Source organism: Arachis duranensis, chromosome 10 (assembly GCF_000817695.3).
Source record: "Arachis duranensis cultivar V14167 chromosome 10, aradu.V14167.gnm2.J7QH, whole genome shotgun sequence".
Taxonomy (NCBI): Eukaryota; Viridiplantae; Streptophyta; class Magnoliopsida; order Fabales; family Fabaceae; genus Arachis; species Arachis duranensis.
This window is the reverse complement of record NC_029781.3, coordinates 85,420,745-85,434,834: the sequence shown is the minus strand read 5'-3', so window position 1 is coordinate 85,434,834 and position 14,090 is coordinate 85,420,745. Positions and strand designations below refer to the sequence as shown.

At 29.8% G+C, this 14,090-nt stretch overlaps 1 non-coding gene across 1 annotated transcript; it reads right to left on the bottom strand.

Annotated features, from left to right (window-relative positions):
• Positions 1–11,377: 11,377 nt before the first annotated feature.
• LOC127743287 (small nucleolar RNA R71) lies at positions 11,378–11,485 on the bottom strand. The gene has a single exon (XR_008004681.1). It is a non-coding gene; the product is annotated as a small nucleolar RNA R71 (small nucleolar RNA).
• Between the last annotated feature and the right edge of the window lie 2,605 nt (positions 11,486–14,090).

The following is a 14,090-nucleotide window of genomic DNA, read 5'->3' as shown; positions in this document are numbered from 1 at the left end:
AACACTCTTATAAAATACATATTAAAATATAAAATTTATTATATTATATTAAAATTAGGTTTTTACACTTAATAATAAAACTGACTTAACATGTTTCTAAGAATATTTTCTAACTTATTTCTTCTAATTCATCAAATCAAATTAATAATAGCTAATTAATAATATTAATTAATTAATTTAAATAAATATCTTAATATCATATAATTTATTATAATATTTATTAGTTTATTTTGATAGTGTTTTTTAAATTATTTCTTTTAATGTTCTTATAGTAATTTTTAATTTACTAAACAAAATCAATTATACTAATTTGGTTAGATAACTGTAGTCTTCTGATTTTCTATATCTAGATAGCCAAACAAAATTATAAAAATCATCATTTTTATCACTTTTTTATTTTAGCTCTTTTTTGTGTCTCTTTTTTCCTTTTTTGTGTACCTTTTTTATGTTTAAATATATTCAAATTAATTCTATCTTATATCAATTTGTTTTCTCTTATTTATTTTGATTTATATATATATAGTACTTATTGATATTGTTTTTTTTTTAAATGTTCTTTAATATGAATTTTTTTATGTTTTATTATTATTAATAATTTTTTAATTTTTTACCAATTATAAATCTTCCTACAATGATTCTTTCATAGAATATTTTTTATTTAGTAGATCTATTTTTTCATTGTCTTTTACCAAAAATGATATATATCAGAAAAGAATAGAAAGATGCAAACTGAATTTTGAACTTTAAATTCAAATCAGAGAATGATTATTAAATTGAGATCTATAATTTTTCTAATAAATCTAAATTTTTTATTTTATTATTATTGAAAATTTCAAATACCATAATAGAATTTTAGATTTTTTTTAATCTTATTATTCTTGAGCTATACATTAAACTAATTATGAATTTTGCTTTAATTATGTCATAAAATAATGTTTTACCATTAATGACTTGCTACACAACAGCACAAGTGGAGTTTAGTAGTCAAAAATTGCTGGCCATTTATTTAACCACCATCAATTTTAGAGATACCAGCAATTAACATTCATGTGTGTCGCTAATAAGGACTTTTATCATAATCCACTTATTCGGTTTCTTATTTATTTTATAACCAACAATTTCTCTCACAGCTGATTTTAGTTTTATTTTTTATTTTTTTTAATTGATAAGGAATTAATTAAAATAATAATAGCTCAAAATCTAATAGAAGATATAGTTTTCCATTTAGTCTATTGCCATTATTATGAAAATTATTCTAAATTAAATTATATTGCCACTTACAAAATTTTCATTTGCCGTAGATATGATTATAGGTACATAGTGATCTGAAGTCTTCACTATTAAAATTGCGGCAAATAGAAAACCGCTGCATGTTTTTATTAAAGCACCTATTAAAATTGTGGCGGTTCTGAATTGTCGTCTTTTTTTAAAAAAATAGAGACAATTTTACAACTGTCGTAAAATCAATTATCTAATTAGCAACAGTTATACCATCGATTGCTAAAAATCACCACGAAAACAACTGTTCGCGCTACTAACTAGGAAGATTCACTCAACTGGTAAAACCATTCTGCATTGATTTAAAACCGCTACGAATCATAAAAAAAAAAACCACTGCTAATCTCTGCTTTTTTTTATAGCACTAACATAACACACGCTGTTTGAGCTATTTCTCGATTCATTTAACATAATTTTTTCATTACTTATAATATTTTTTTATTTGAAAAATAGATAACAATAATAAAAATAATTATACTATAATTTGCTCTCAATTATATATGTTTAAAATGATAAAAATCAATTATTATACATTTAAATTATAATAACGTAAACATTGTATCTAATAATTAAATTTAATTATTATATTAAATTATTAAAATTATGGTAGAGATTATCATTATATCATTATTATTATCATATCAATTTTTTTATATTTTTTGTCTATATTAATTTAAATATTAAGTTTTTTTATTGTTTTTTATTTTCTTATACTGTGTGTTCATCTTTGTAAAGGTTTATTGTAAGTTATAGCAAAGTACTCTATATTTTTTATTCCTTTTTTTTTTCATACACAAAAAAACCAGCCAACAAGTTCTTTTTCTTCCTTCTTTTAATAATTTTGTTTATCTTATATTTCTATTTCTATTTCTTTCATTATTAAATACTTTTTTAATTTTTTATTTTAATTTTAATTTATGCATTTGTTTTTTTTTAAATTTTCACGAGTTCATAATTACTATTCATATTTTTGTGGTTGATAATAAGATAAATACTTATTGATTATCACTTTAAAAAGTATATTTTTTCAGTACGACTAGATATCCTTTAAAAGTGACTTTTTATTCAATATTTTATTATAATAATTTAAAAAAAATTAAAACAAATACATCTAAATAGATTTAGTGTCTTTTTAAAATTAAATACACATTCAAAATACAAACTAAATAAAACTAAAATTTAAAATTTAAAATTTAAAATTTCTGTTTCAGTTTTACCATTTTAATTATTAATAGATTATCATTTAAATACACATTCAAAAATTAAATTCGATACAATTGAAGATTTTAATTTTAAAATTCAAAAACTAAATCTTAAGGGTTTTAAATATTAACCCACACATCTGAAGCTTCCTAAAAGAAATCATATTTTAAACTAATATGTTAGATATACTTTTATCGAATAATAAGATCTAAATACTTAGTTTAATTATTCATTTTAATAATTTTAAAAATGTTAATAAAAAATGAGAAATATTAGATGCATTTTTATCGAATAAGATATAAAAAAATTAGTTTTATTTTTAACGTTTAAATAAATTAAATTTTAGATTTATAATTTTAGATGTGTAATAACTGAAAAAATAACCAATTTTTACAAACATACATTTTAATAATTTTAAAAGAGTTAATGTTCAAATAAATAACGATAAAATCTAACAAATAATAAAAAATAAAAAATATTAGATGAATTTTTATCGAATAAGATATAAAAATTTTTTTTATATTTAACGTTTAAATTTAATTTTTTGATTTATGATTTTGGATGTGTTATAGAAATATTTTGTGTATCACTTAATTATTTTAGATGTGTTATAATTGAAAATAAAAATAATTTTTTAGGAACATACATTTTAATAATTTTAAAAACATTAATATTCAAATAAGTAACAAAAAATCTAACTATTAAAAAAAGAGAAATAATAGATGAGTTTTTATTGAATAAGATATAAAAACTTAATTTTATTTTTAATGTTTAAATTTAAATTTTAGATTTATGATTTTGGATGTGTTTCAAAAATATTTTTTGTATAACTTAATAATTTTAGATGTGTTACAACTTACAATTGTAAAAAAAATTAATTTTTACGTACATACATTTTAATACTTTTAAAAGTGTTAATGTTCAAATAAGTAATGAAAGAATCTAACTATAATAATAAAAAAATTGTTAAAAACTATAAACCTTTATTAAATTTTTATTTGTTATCCTTTTTTTCCTCCCGAATAGTTGCTATTGCTCTTTTATATATTTATCTTTAATTCGGTTTAATTATTTTATGTTGGTGGTATTCTCTAATCATTCTAAAGATAAAGATTTAAAAAATGAAAGAAAGAAAAAAAAAGAAAAAAAAGAAAAGAATATTGATACATAGACTCATAATTCATTTATTGTTTAATTCAAATGTTGATATAATATTATTAAAATTTCATTCGACAATATAATGAATGTGTTTTGAGTTAGCATGCAAGTCACTCGAAATGGGAATCAAATAGCACTACTCATCTAATAATAATAAAATATTAAATATGAAATAATAAATTTACCTGTAGAGGAGTGATACTCATTTATAGAGATTTTTGTAAAGAACGTGAGAGAGAGAAGAAGAAAAGAATGTACAAAAGAGAGAAAGAAACATACAAATAAAATAGAAAAATGATAAAATAGCCACTTTATGAAGTGGTGGGTAGAAAGTTAGAGAAATTTTAATATTTAAAATTTAAATTAATTTTAATTACTAACATGTTAGCTAAAAGCAATGTGTTTTAATTAAATTTAATTAAATAACATTATTTAAATTTTAAAAACTGATCAAAGACTAAATTTTAGTATACAAATAATATTTTCTATATTTTTTTGGTGTCTACTTTAAAAGTATATAATAAAATTAAAAATAAAAATATCAAATTGTTGCATGCCTAGAAATTGAGATTGATTATATGTTAACATCACCTTAAAAAAATTCATGTAACGTGAATATACATTACAATTAAGACAATTGCATATTTTTATTGATTGATTTATTTATTTTGAATATGTTTTATCCTCTATTTATTCGCTAACCCAACCCTTGATTTTTATACAAGCTCGTTATCGGTATATTATAAGTATTTCTAGTAAGTGATGTGGATAAACTCTTATAATCATAATAATTATATTGAGTACTTTTTTTTGTGTGTCTATAACTTAATTATTTGAACATATAATTGAAAGTATAAGTAAACCATTGAGAAAAATTATAATTTTTATATACAATGCTGCTTGATTTAGTTTTATGATTATCATTAAATCATGAGAAATATTATAATATTTTATATTTTTTGTTTACAATCAATTTATTAATAAATATTAAATATTTATAGCAATGTAAAACATATTTTTTGATAATAAAAAATTGATCAATAATGAAATAAGAAAGATTCGACATGAAAATTTTAAAATATATATTTTAAAAAATTTAAATTTAAATTTAATTTTATCGTTGAATTTAATGCCAGTTAAATCTGTTGGTAGTTATTAATTTAATTATTAATTAATAATATATTACTATCGAGTTTACTGGAAAAAATTACGATGGTAAAAATTACTAGCAAAATTTTTTCGATGATTACAAAAAAAATCCATCGATAAATAATTACCAGCGAGGTTTATACCATTAGATTTACTCCAACGATAATTTCGACAATAAACTTATATTAATAGCAAATTATTTTGGTAAATCTGCCGGTAAATCCTACGAATTTGTTGTAGTGATGTTAGTATGCCATGTCAATATGTCACCTCAGCATATTATAAAAAAAAATATTTGAGAAATTAATATGAGTCACAAATATCAATTTTAAGAACTAAATTGAGTAAATAGAAATTTTGGAGACTAATTTAAAATTTAAATATAATTTTATGGATCAATTTGAGTATTAACTCAATAATTTTAATAATTACTTTATTTTTAACAAGACAAAAAATTAAGAAAAATCAATGAGAATAAAATCATATTGAATACTTTTCAAGTATTCAAAAACAAATTATCAATGTATTAATAGTACGAAATTCATAAAACAAATATTAAAAAAATAATTTTAATTTTTTATTAAAATGAAAAAAGTAAAAATTATGAAATTTGAATACAAAACTTCAAACTTAAATGAGTTGCTTTAAATTAAATCATTAAACATTATACAAAGACAATATGTAAAACCTAGAAATTTTAGAAGATTTTATTAAGAACTAATTTTGATTTATTTATTCATTAAGTACTTTAATCTCAAAAATGATTTTATTAAAGATAATTAAAACAAATTCTAATTAATTGAGTTTAAAATAATCTAAAGTTTTATTTGATTTTATAATTATTGAATTATTTTCTATATTTTAATTATAAAGTTTAGCAAATGTAAAATAATAAGAAATTGATAAATAAATAATATTTTTAAAAATTTTTAAGGAATTAAATTAGATTTCAAATTTATACAATACAATATACTCTAATTTTATTAAAATTTACCAAACCCCAAATTACCAAAAAATTCTTAATCACCTTTGCTCCAAATTAAACCCTAATTCCCAAATTGAAAACCCTAACCCTTTTACCTTAACCCCTCACCGCCACTCTCCCTAGCCATAAACTCCCCTAGCCGCATAGTTTCCCCTTCACTCATCCTCACCAACGAATACACATACATCTAAGAAGAAGAAAGGGAGAAAAGGGAAAGGGAGAGAGACCCGCAGGAAGAGAGGAAGAGATCTGCAATCGAGAAAGGGAGGAGAGGAGAGCGACACAGCCGCTGCAAGCTAGCTGCCGCCAAGCCCGTCAGCCATGTCGTTTGTCTTCATCACCGCCAGCTGAAGAGAGATGCGATGGAGGGAGAGAGAGGGTCCGCGGAGGGTGGTCACCGATCGTGGAATCCGCGCCAGCTCCGTCACGGAGGAACGTCCCTGTCATCGTGAGCTGTCGCCATCGCTGACCAGAACCCATAGTCGTCGCCATTTCCTACGCCATCGTTGCCCCAGCCTTGCCGCCAGGTTGTCGCTCAGTCGCACTGAGGGAGAACGCTTGCGGGAAGAGAGAAGATGCCACTAAGGATCCCGTTGCTGTCAGATATGTTTTGATTAGAGATTGTTGATGAACGAAATCGGAGGATGGATGATGATGATTGAATTTGAATGAAGGATGATGAGAATTGATTTTAAAGTATGATTTTGAATGAATTTGAAATGAGATATGAACTGATGAATGATGATAATATTGAGAATGATGTGGATATTGATGAATTATGATTGAAATATTCATATGGCTTATTTATTTGAATTATTTGAGACACAAGTTTTCTTGGGTAGACGTAGTGGCTTGCCACCACTTGTTCCAAGTTGAGACTCGATACTCTGTTGACCCTACGATGTAAGGGTGACCGGGCACTTATAAATTCCTGGGAATAGTACTCCCATTGAGCGTTTTGATATATATATATGAGAAAAAGTTATGCATAGACTTATGGGGATGCGCGTCGGGGGACAGTCCAAGGGTTTAGCAAACCGGACTTGTCGGGTTGACTGTATAACCGACAGATGAGCTCATTAGCCATAGGACAGGCATGCATCATATGCATTTGTATGTTTTGCTTGGGTTTGAATTTGTTTTAGTTTGCCTAATTATTAAACTGTTATTAACTGCTACCTGAACTATTTGCTGTAACTGCTACCTAAACCTGTGCTTTCCTTGTTTATTTTACCTGTGTTTGTCCTGGTGTGCTACTTTTAAGAATAGGCTTTAGTGCTGAAGTGATGATTGTGTTGGTTGATTGCGTGGTTGGTTTCTGATTAAGATTTTCTTATAAGAAAAGAAAGGTTTTGGATTTCTGGATATTTAAATATTGATTTTCGAAAAGGGTTTTTGGATGACTAGTTGTTCGTTTTTAAAAGATTCAAAGGACAAACAATAATCACTGAGTTTAAAAATAGATTTCTCTTTAAAAATCTTATTATGACAATTCTGAAACTCTATGGTGAGGCCGTGTGGTTATATTCTCACCCCTACAGCTTTATCTTTTTAGGAGACAGTTCACGAAGGGTTGTATTGCATTTCACTTAGTCGATAATGCTGTTTAGTTTTTATTTATTTACCCCTAGCCATCAATATTATATAATGTAAGAGGGATATGAGTTGTATGATTTGTATGTACATAACATGTATAAGTTACTTTAGTAAGAAGTTTTGTATATGTATATACTTGTTTTGTTTTATTTAAAAAGTATTCTTTTTCCGCTTTTCAAAAAGAACAGTGATATGATTTTGAGTCAAAGGCTCCTATTTTATTATTAAGTATATGAAGTCATCGTTGATGAGCGGATAATTTATACGCTTTTTGGCATTGTTTTTAGTAGGATCTAGCTACTTTTAGGGATGTTTTTATTAGTTTTTATGCAAAATTCACATTTCTGAACTTTACTATGAGTTTGTGTGTTTTTCAGTGATTTCAGGTATTTTCTAGCTGAAATTGAGGGATCTGAGCAAAAATCTGATAGGAGGCTGACAAAGGATTGCTGATGTTGTTGGATTCTGACATCCCTGCACTCGAAATGGATTTTCTGGAGCTATAGAACTCCAAATGGCGCGCTCTTAATTGCGTTGGAAAGTAGACATCTAGGGCTTTTCAGCAATATTTAATAGTCTATACTTTATTTGAGTTTAGATGATGCAAACTGGCGTTCAACGCCAGTTCCATGCTGTATTCTGGAGTAAAACGCCAGAAACACGTCACAAACCAGAGTTAAACACCAAAAATACGTTACAACTTGGCGTTTAACCCCAAGAGAAGCCTCTGCACGTGTAAAGATCAAGCTCAGCCCAAGCACACACCAAAGTGGGCCCCAGAAGTGGATTTTTGCACTTAGACTTATTTTTGTAAACCCTAGTGACTAGTCTAGTATAAATAGAACTTTTTACTATTATATTAGACATCTTTGGAATATCCTTAGATCATTTTTGGATTATCTTTTGATCCTTTGATCACATTTTGGGGGGCTGGCCATTCGGCCATGCCTCGACCTTCATCACTTATGTATCTTCAACGGTGGAGTTTCTACACACCATAGATTAAAGTGTAGAGCTCTGCTGTACCTCGAGTATTAATGCAATTACTATTGTTCTTCTATTCAATTCACGCTTATTCTTATTCTAAGATATTCATTCACACTTCAATCTGATGAATGTGATGATCCGTGACACTCATCACTATTCTCACTTATGAACGCGTGCTTGACAAACACTTCCGTTCTACCTGCGAAAGCTAGAGTGTGTATCTCTTGGATTTCTGACCCACGACGCATGGTTGCCTTGCCTGACAACTGAGCCTCTCATTCTGTGAGATCAGAGTCTTCGTGGTATAAGCTAGAATCCATTGGCAGCATTCTTGAGATTCGGAAAGTCTAAACCTTGTCTGTGGTATTCCGAGTAGGATCTGAGATGGGATGACTGTGACGAGCTTCAAACTCGCGAGTGTTGGGCGTAGTGACAGACGCAAAAGGATCAATGGATCCTATTCCAACATGATCGAGAACCGACAGATGATTAGCCGTGCTGTGACAACGCATTTGGACCATTTTCACTGAGAGGATGGGAAGTAGCCATTGACAACAGTGACGCCCTACATACAACTTTCCATAGAAAGGAGTAAGAATGATCGGATGAAAGCAGTAGGAAAGCAGAGATTCAGAAAGAACACAGTACCTTCATGCACTTATCTGAAATTCCCACCAATGAATTATATAAGTATCTCTATCTTTATTTTATGCTTTATTTATCTTTATATTCGAAAACCATTATAACCATTAGAATCCGCCTGATTGAGATTTACAAGATGACCATAGCTTGCTTCATACCAACAATCTCCGTGGGATCGACCCTTACTCACGTAAGGTTTATTACCTGGACGACCCAGTGCACTTGCTGGTTAGTTGTGCGAAGTTGTGAAGAATGTGTGTGAACCATAGTATTGTGCACCAAGTTTTTGGAGCCATTGCTAGGAATTGTTCAAGTTGTGAAAAGTATGAGTCACAATTTTACCTATCAAGTTTTTGGCGTTGTTGCCAGGGATTGTTCGAGTTTGGACAACTGACGGTTCATCTTGTAGCTCAGATTAGGTAATTTTCTTTTTAAAAAAAAAGTTTTCAAAAATCTTTTAAAATTTTTTTCTTCTTTTTCGTTTTTCCAAAATTTATTTTTGAAAAATCCAAAAAAATTATAAAATCAAAAAAATCAAAAATATTTTTGTGTTTCTTGTTTGAGTCTAGTGTCAATTTTTAAGTTTGGTGTCAATTGCATGTTTTTAAAATTTATGCATTTTTTTGAAAAATTCATGCATGGTGTTCTTTATGATCTTCAAGTTGTTCTTGGTAAGTCTTCTTGTTTGATCTTCATATTTTCTTGTTTTGTGTCTTTTGTTGTTTTTCATATGCATTTTTGCATTCATAGTGTCTAAGCATGAAAAATTTCTAAGTTTGGTGTCTTGCATATTTTTCTTTTCTTGAAAATTTTTCAAAAATAAGTCTTGATGTTCATCTTGATCTTCAAAGTGTTCTTGGTGTTCATCTTGACATTCATAGTGTTCTTGCATATGTGTTTTAATCCAAAATTTTCATGTTTTGAGTCATTTTTGTGTTTTTCTCTCTCCTCATTAAAAATTCAAAAATAAAAAATATATTTTCCTTATTTTACTCATAATTTTCGAAATCTTTGGGTTGACTTAGTCAAAAATTTTTAAAATAAGTTATTTCTTGTTAGTCAAGTCAAGATTTCAATTTTAAAAATCCTATCTTTTCAAAATCTTTTTCAAAAATCAAATATTTTTCATTTTTCTTATTATTTTTCGAAAATTTTAAAAAGTAATTTCAAAATCTTTTTCTTATCTTTATTTAATGATTTTTGAAAACTTTACTAACAATTAATGTGATTGATTCAAAAATTTGAAGTTTGTTACTTTCTTGTTAAGAAAGGTTCAATCTTTAAATTCTAGAATCATATCTTTTAGTTTCTTGTTAGTCAAGTAATCAATTTTAATTTTAAAAATCAAATCTTTTTAATTTCCTTTTCAAATCTTTTTTAAAATATCTTTTAAAAAATTTGATTTCAAAATCTTTTCTAACTTCTTATCTTTTCAAAATTGATTTTCAAATCTTTTTCAACTAACTAATTGACTTTTTGTTTGTTTCTTATCTTTTTCAAAACCACCTAACTACTTTTCTCTCTCTAATTTTCGAAAATCACCTTCCTCTTTTTCAAAATTCTTTTTAATTAACTAATTGTTTCAATTTTTAATTTTAATTTTATTTCTTCTCTTAATTTTCGAAAATCACTAACTATTTTTCAAAAATAATTTTTGAAAACTCTTCTCTCTCATCTCTTTCTATTTATTTATTCATCTACTAACACTTCTCTTCTACTCAAAATTCGAACCCTCTTCTCTCCTCTACCTGTGTTCGGATTTTCTTCTTATTTTCTTCTACTCACATAAAGGAATCTCTATACTGTGACATAGAGGATTCCTCTTCTTGTCTGTTCTCTTCTTTTTCATATGAGCAGGAGCAAGGACAAGAACATTCTTGTTGAAGCAGATCCTGAACCTGAAAGGACTCTGAAGAAGAAGCTAAGAGAAGCTAAAGCACAACAATCCAGAGAAAACCTTACAGAGAATCTCAAAAAAGAAAGAGATATGGCCGAACCCAACAATAACGCAAGGAGGATGCTTGGTGATTATACTACACATACTTCCAACTTTTATGGAAGAAGCATCTCAATCCCTGCCATTGGAGCAAACAATTTGAGCTAAAGCATCAACTAGTTGCTCTAATACAACAGAATTGCAAGTTTCATGGACTTCCATCAGAAGATCCCTATCAGTTTTTAACTGAGTTCTTGCAGATCTGTGATACTGTTAAGACTAATGGAGTAGATCCTAAAGTCTACAGGTTCATGCTTTTCCCTTTTGCTGTAAGAGATAGAGCTAGAACATGGTTGGACTCACAACCTAAAGATAGCCTGGACTCTTGGGATAAGCTAGTCACGGCCTTCTTGGCCAAGTTCTTTCCTCCTCAAAAGTTGAGTAAGCTTAGAGTGGATGTTCAGAGTTTCAAGCAAAAAGATGGTGAATCCCTCCATGAAGCTTGGGAAAGATACAAATAGTTGACCAAAAAGTGTCCTTCTTACATGCTTTCAGAGTGGACCATTTTGGATATATTCTATGATGGTCTATCTGAGTTCTCTAAGATGTCACTGGACCATTCTACAGGTAGATCCATTCACCTAAAGAAAACACCTGCAGAAGCTCAAGAACTCATTGACATGGTTGCAAATAACCAATTCATGTACACCTCTGAGAGGAATCCTGTGAGTAATGGGACGCCTCAGAAGAGGGAGTTCTTGAAATTGATGCTCTGAATGCCATATTGGCTCAGAACAAAATGTTGACTCATCAAGTCAAGATGATTTCTCAGAGTCTGAATGGATTGGAAAATGCATCCAACAGTACTAAAGAAGCATCTTTTGAAGAAGAAGCTTATGATCCTGAGAACCCTGCAATGGCAGAGGTGAATTACATGGGTAAAGCCTGTGGAAACACCTATAATCCCTCATGGAGAAATCATCCAAATTTCTCATGGAAGGATCAACAAAAGCCTCAACAAGGCTTTAATAATGGTAGGAGAAACAAGTTTAGCAATAGCAAGCCTTTCCCATCATCTTCTCAGCAACAGACAGAGAATTCTGAGCAGAGCCCATCTAGCTTAGCAAATATAATCTCTGATCTATCTAAGGTCACTTTAAGTTTCATGAATGAGACAAGGTCCTCCATTAGAAACTTGGAGGCACAAGTGGGTCAGCTGAGTAAGAAAATCACTGAAACTCCTCCTAGTACTCTCCCAAGCAATACAGAAGAGAATCTAAAAAGAGAGTGCAAGGCCATTGATATAATCAAAATGGCCGAATCCAAAGAGGAAGGGGAGGACATGAATCCTAATGAGGAAGACCTCATGGAACGTCCTCCAGACAGAAAGGAGTTTCCTATTGAGGACCTAAAGGAATCTGAGACTCATATAGAGACCATAGATATTCCATTAAACTTCCTTCTGCCATTCATGAGCTCTGAGAACTATTCTTCCTCTGAAGAGGATGAAGATGTAACTGAAGAGCAAGTTGCTCAATATCTAGGAGCCATCATGAAGCTGAATGCCAAGTTGTTTGGTAATGAGACTTGGGAAGATGAACCTCCCTTGCTCATTAGTGAACTAAATACATGGGTTTAACAAACTTTACCTCAAAAGAAATAAGATCCTGGTAAATTCTTAATACCCTATACCATAGGCACTATGACCTTTGAAAAGGCTCTATGTGACCTGGGGTCAGGTATAAATCTTATGCCACTCTCTGTAATAGAAAAAATGGGGATCTTTGAGGTACAAGCTGTAAGAATCTCATTAGAGATGGAAGACAAGTCAATAAAACAAGCTTATGGATTGGTAGAGGACGTGTTAGTGAAGGTTAAAGGCCTTTACATCCATGCTGATTTCATAATCCTAGACACTGGAAAGGATGAGGATGAATGCATCATCCTTGGAAGACCCTTCCTAGCCATAGCAGGAGCTGTAATTGATGTTGACAGAGGAGAGCTAGTCCTTCAATTGAATGGGGACTACCTTGTGTTCAAAGCTCAAGAATCTTCCTCTGCAACCATGGAGAGGAAGCATGAAAAGCTTCTCTCAATACAGAGTCAAACAAAGCCCCCACAATCAAACTCTAAGTTTGGTGTTGGGAGGCCACAACCAAACTCTAAGTTTGGTGTTAGGAGATCCCAACAATGCTCTGAACATCTGTGAAGCTCCATGAGAGCTCACTATCAAGCTATTGACATTAAAGAAGTGCTTATTGGGAGGCAACCCAATTTTTATTTATCTATATTTCTATTGTTCTTTTATGTTTTATTAGGTTTATAATCATGTGGAGTCACAAAACAATTGCAAAAATTAAAAATAGAATAAAAAACAGCAGAAGAAAAAGCACACCCTGGAGGAAGAGTTGTCTGGCGTTTAAACGCCAGAAACAAGCATCTTTCTGGCATTTAAACACCAAAAACAAGCATCTTTCTGGCATTTAACGCTAGAAACAAGCACCAAGCTGGCTTTTAACGCCAGAAACAAGCATTAGGCTGGCGTTAAACGCCAGAAACAAGCTGTAGTCTGGCGTTAAATGCCAGGATTGCATACAGAGGGCGTTTTACACGCCTAAAAGGTGCAGGGATGAGAAATTCTTGACACCTCAAGAACTGTGGACCCCACAGGATCACCTCAGGATCTGTGGACCCCACAAGATCCCCACCTACCCCACCTCTCCCTTCTTCACACAATCCAATAACACTATACCCTTCACCAATTACCTCAATCTCTCTTCCCCATTACCTCCTTCACCAATCACATCCATCCACTATATAAACCCCCCATCATTCTTCATTTTCACATAACACTACCCTCTCTTCTCCCCCTTGGCCGAAACCCACACATCTCTCCCTCTCCTCCATATATTCTTCTTCTTCTTCTATTCTTTTTTTTCTTTTGCTTGAGGGTAGCCAACATTCTAAGTTTGGTGTGGTAAAAGCATAGATTTTTTGTTTTTCCATAACCATTGATAGCATCTAAGGCCAGAGAAACCTCAAGAAAGAGGAAAGAGCACGCAATTATTTCCACCTCTGAGTCATGGGAGATGGAGAGATTCATCTCAAAAGCCCATCAAGACCACTTCTATGAAGTTGTGGCCAAGAAAAAGGTGA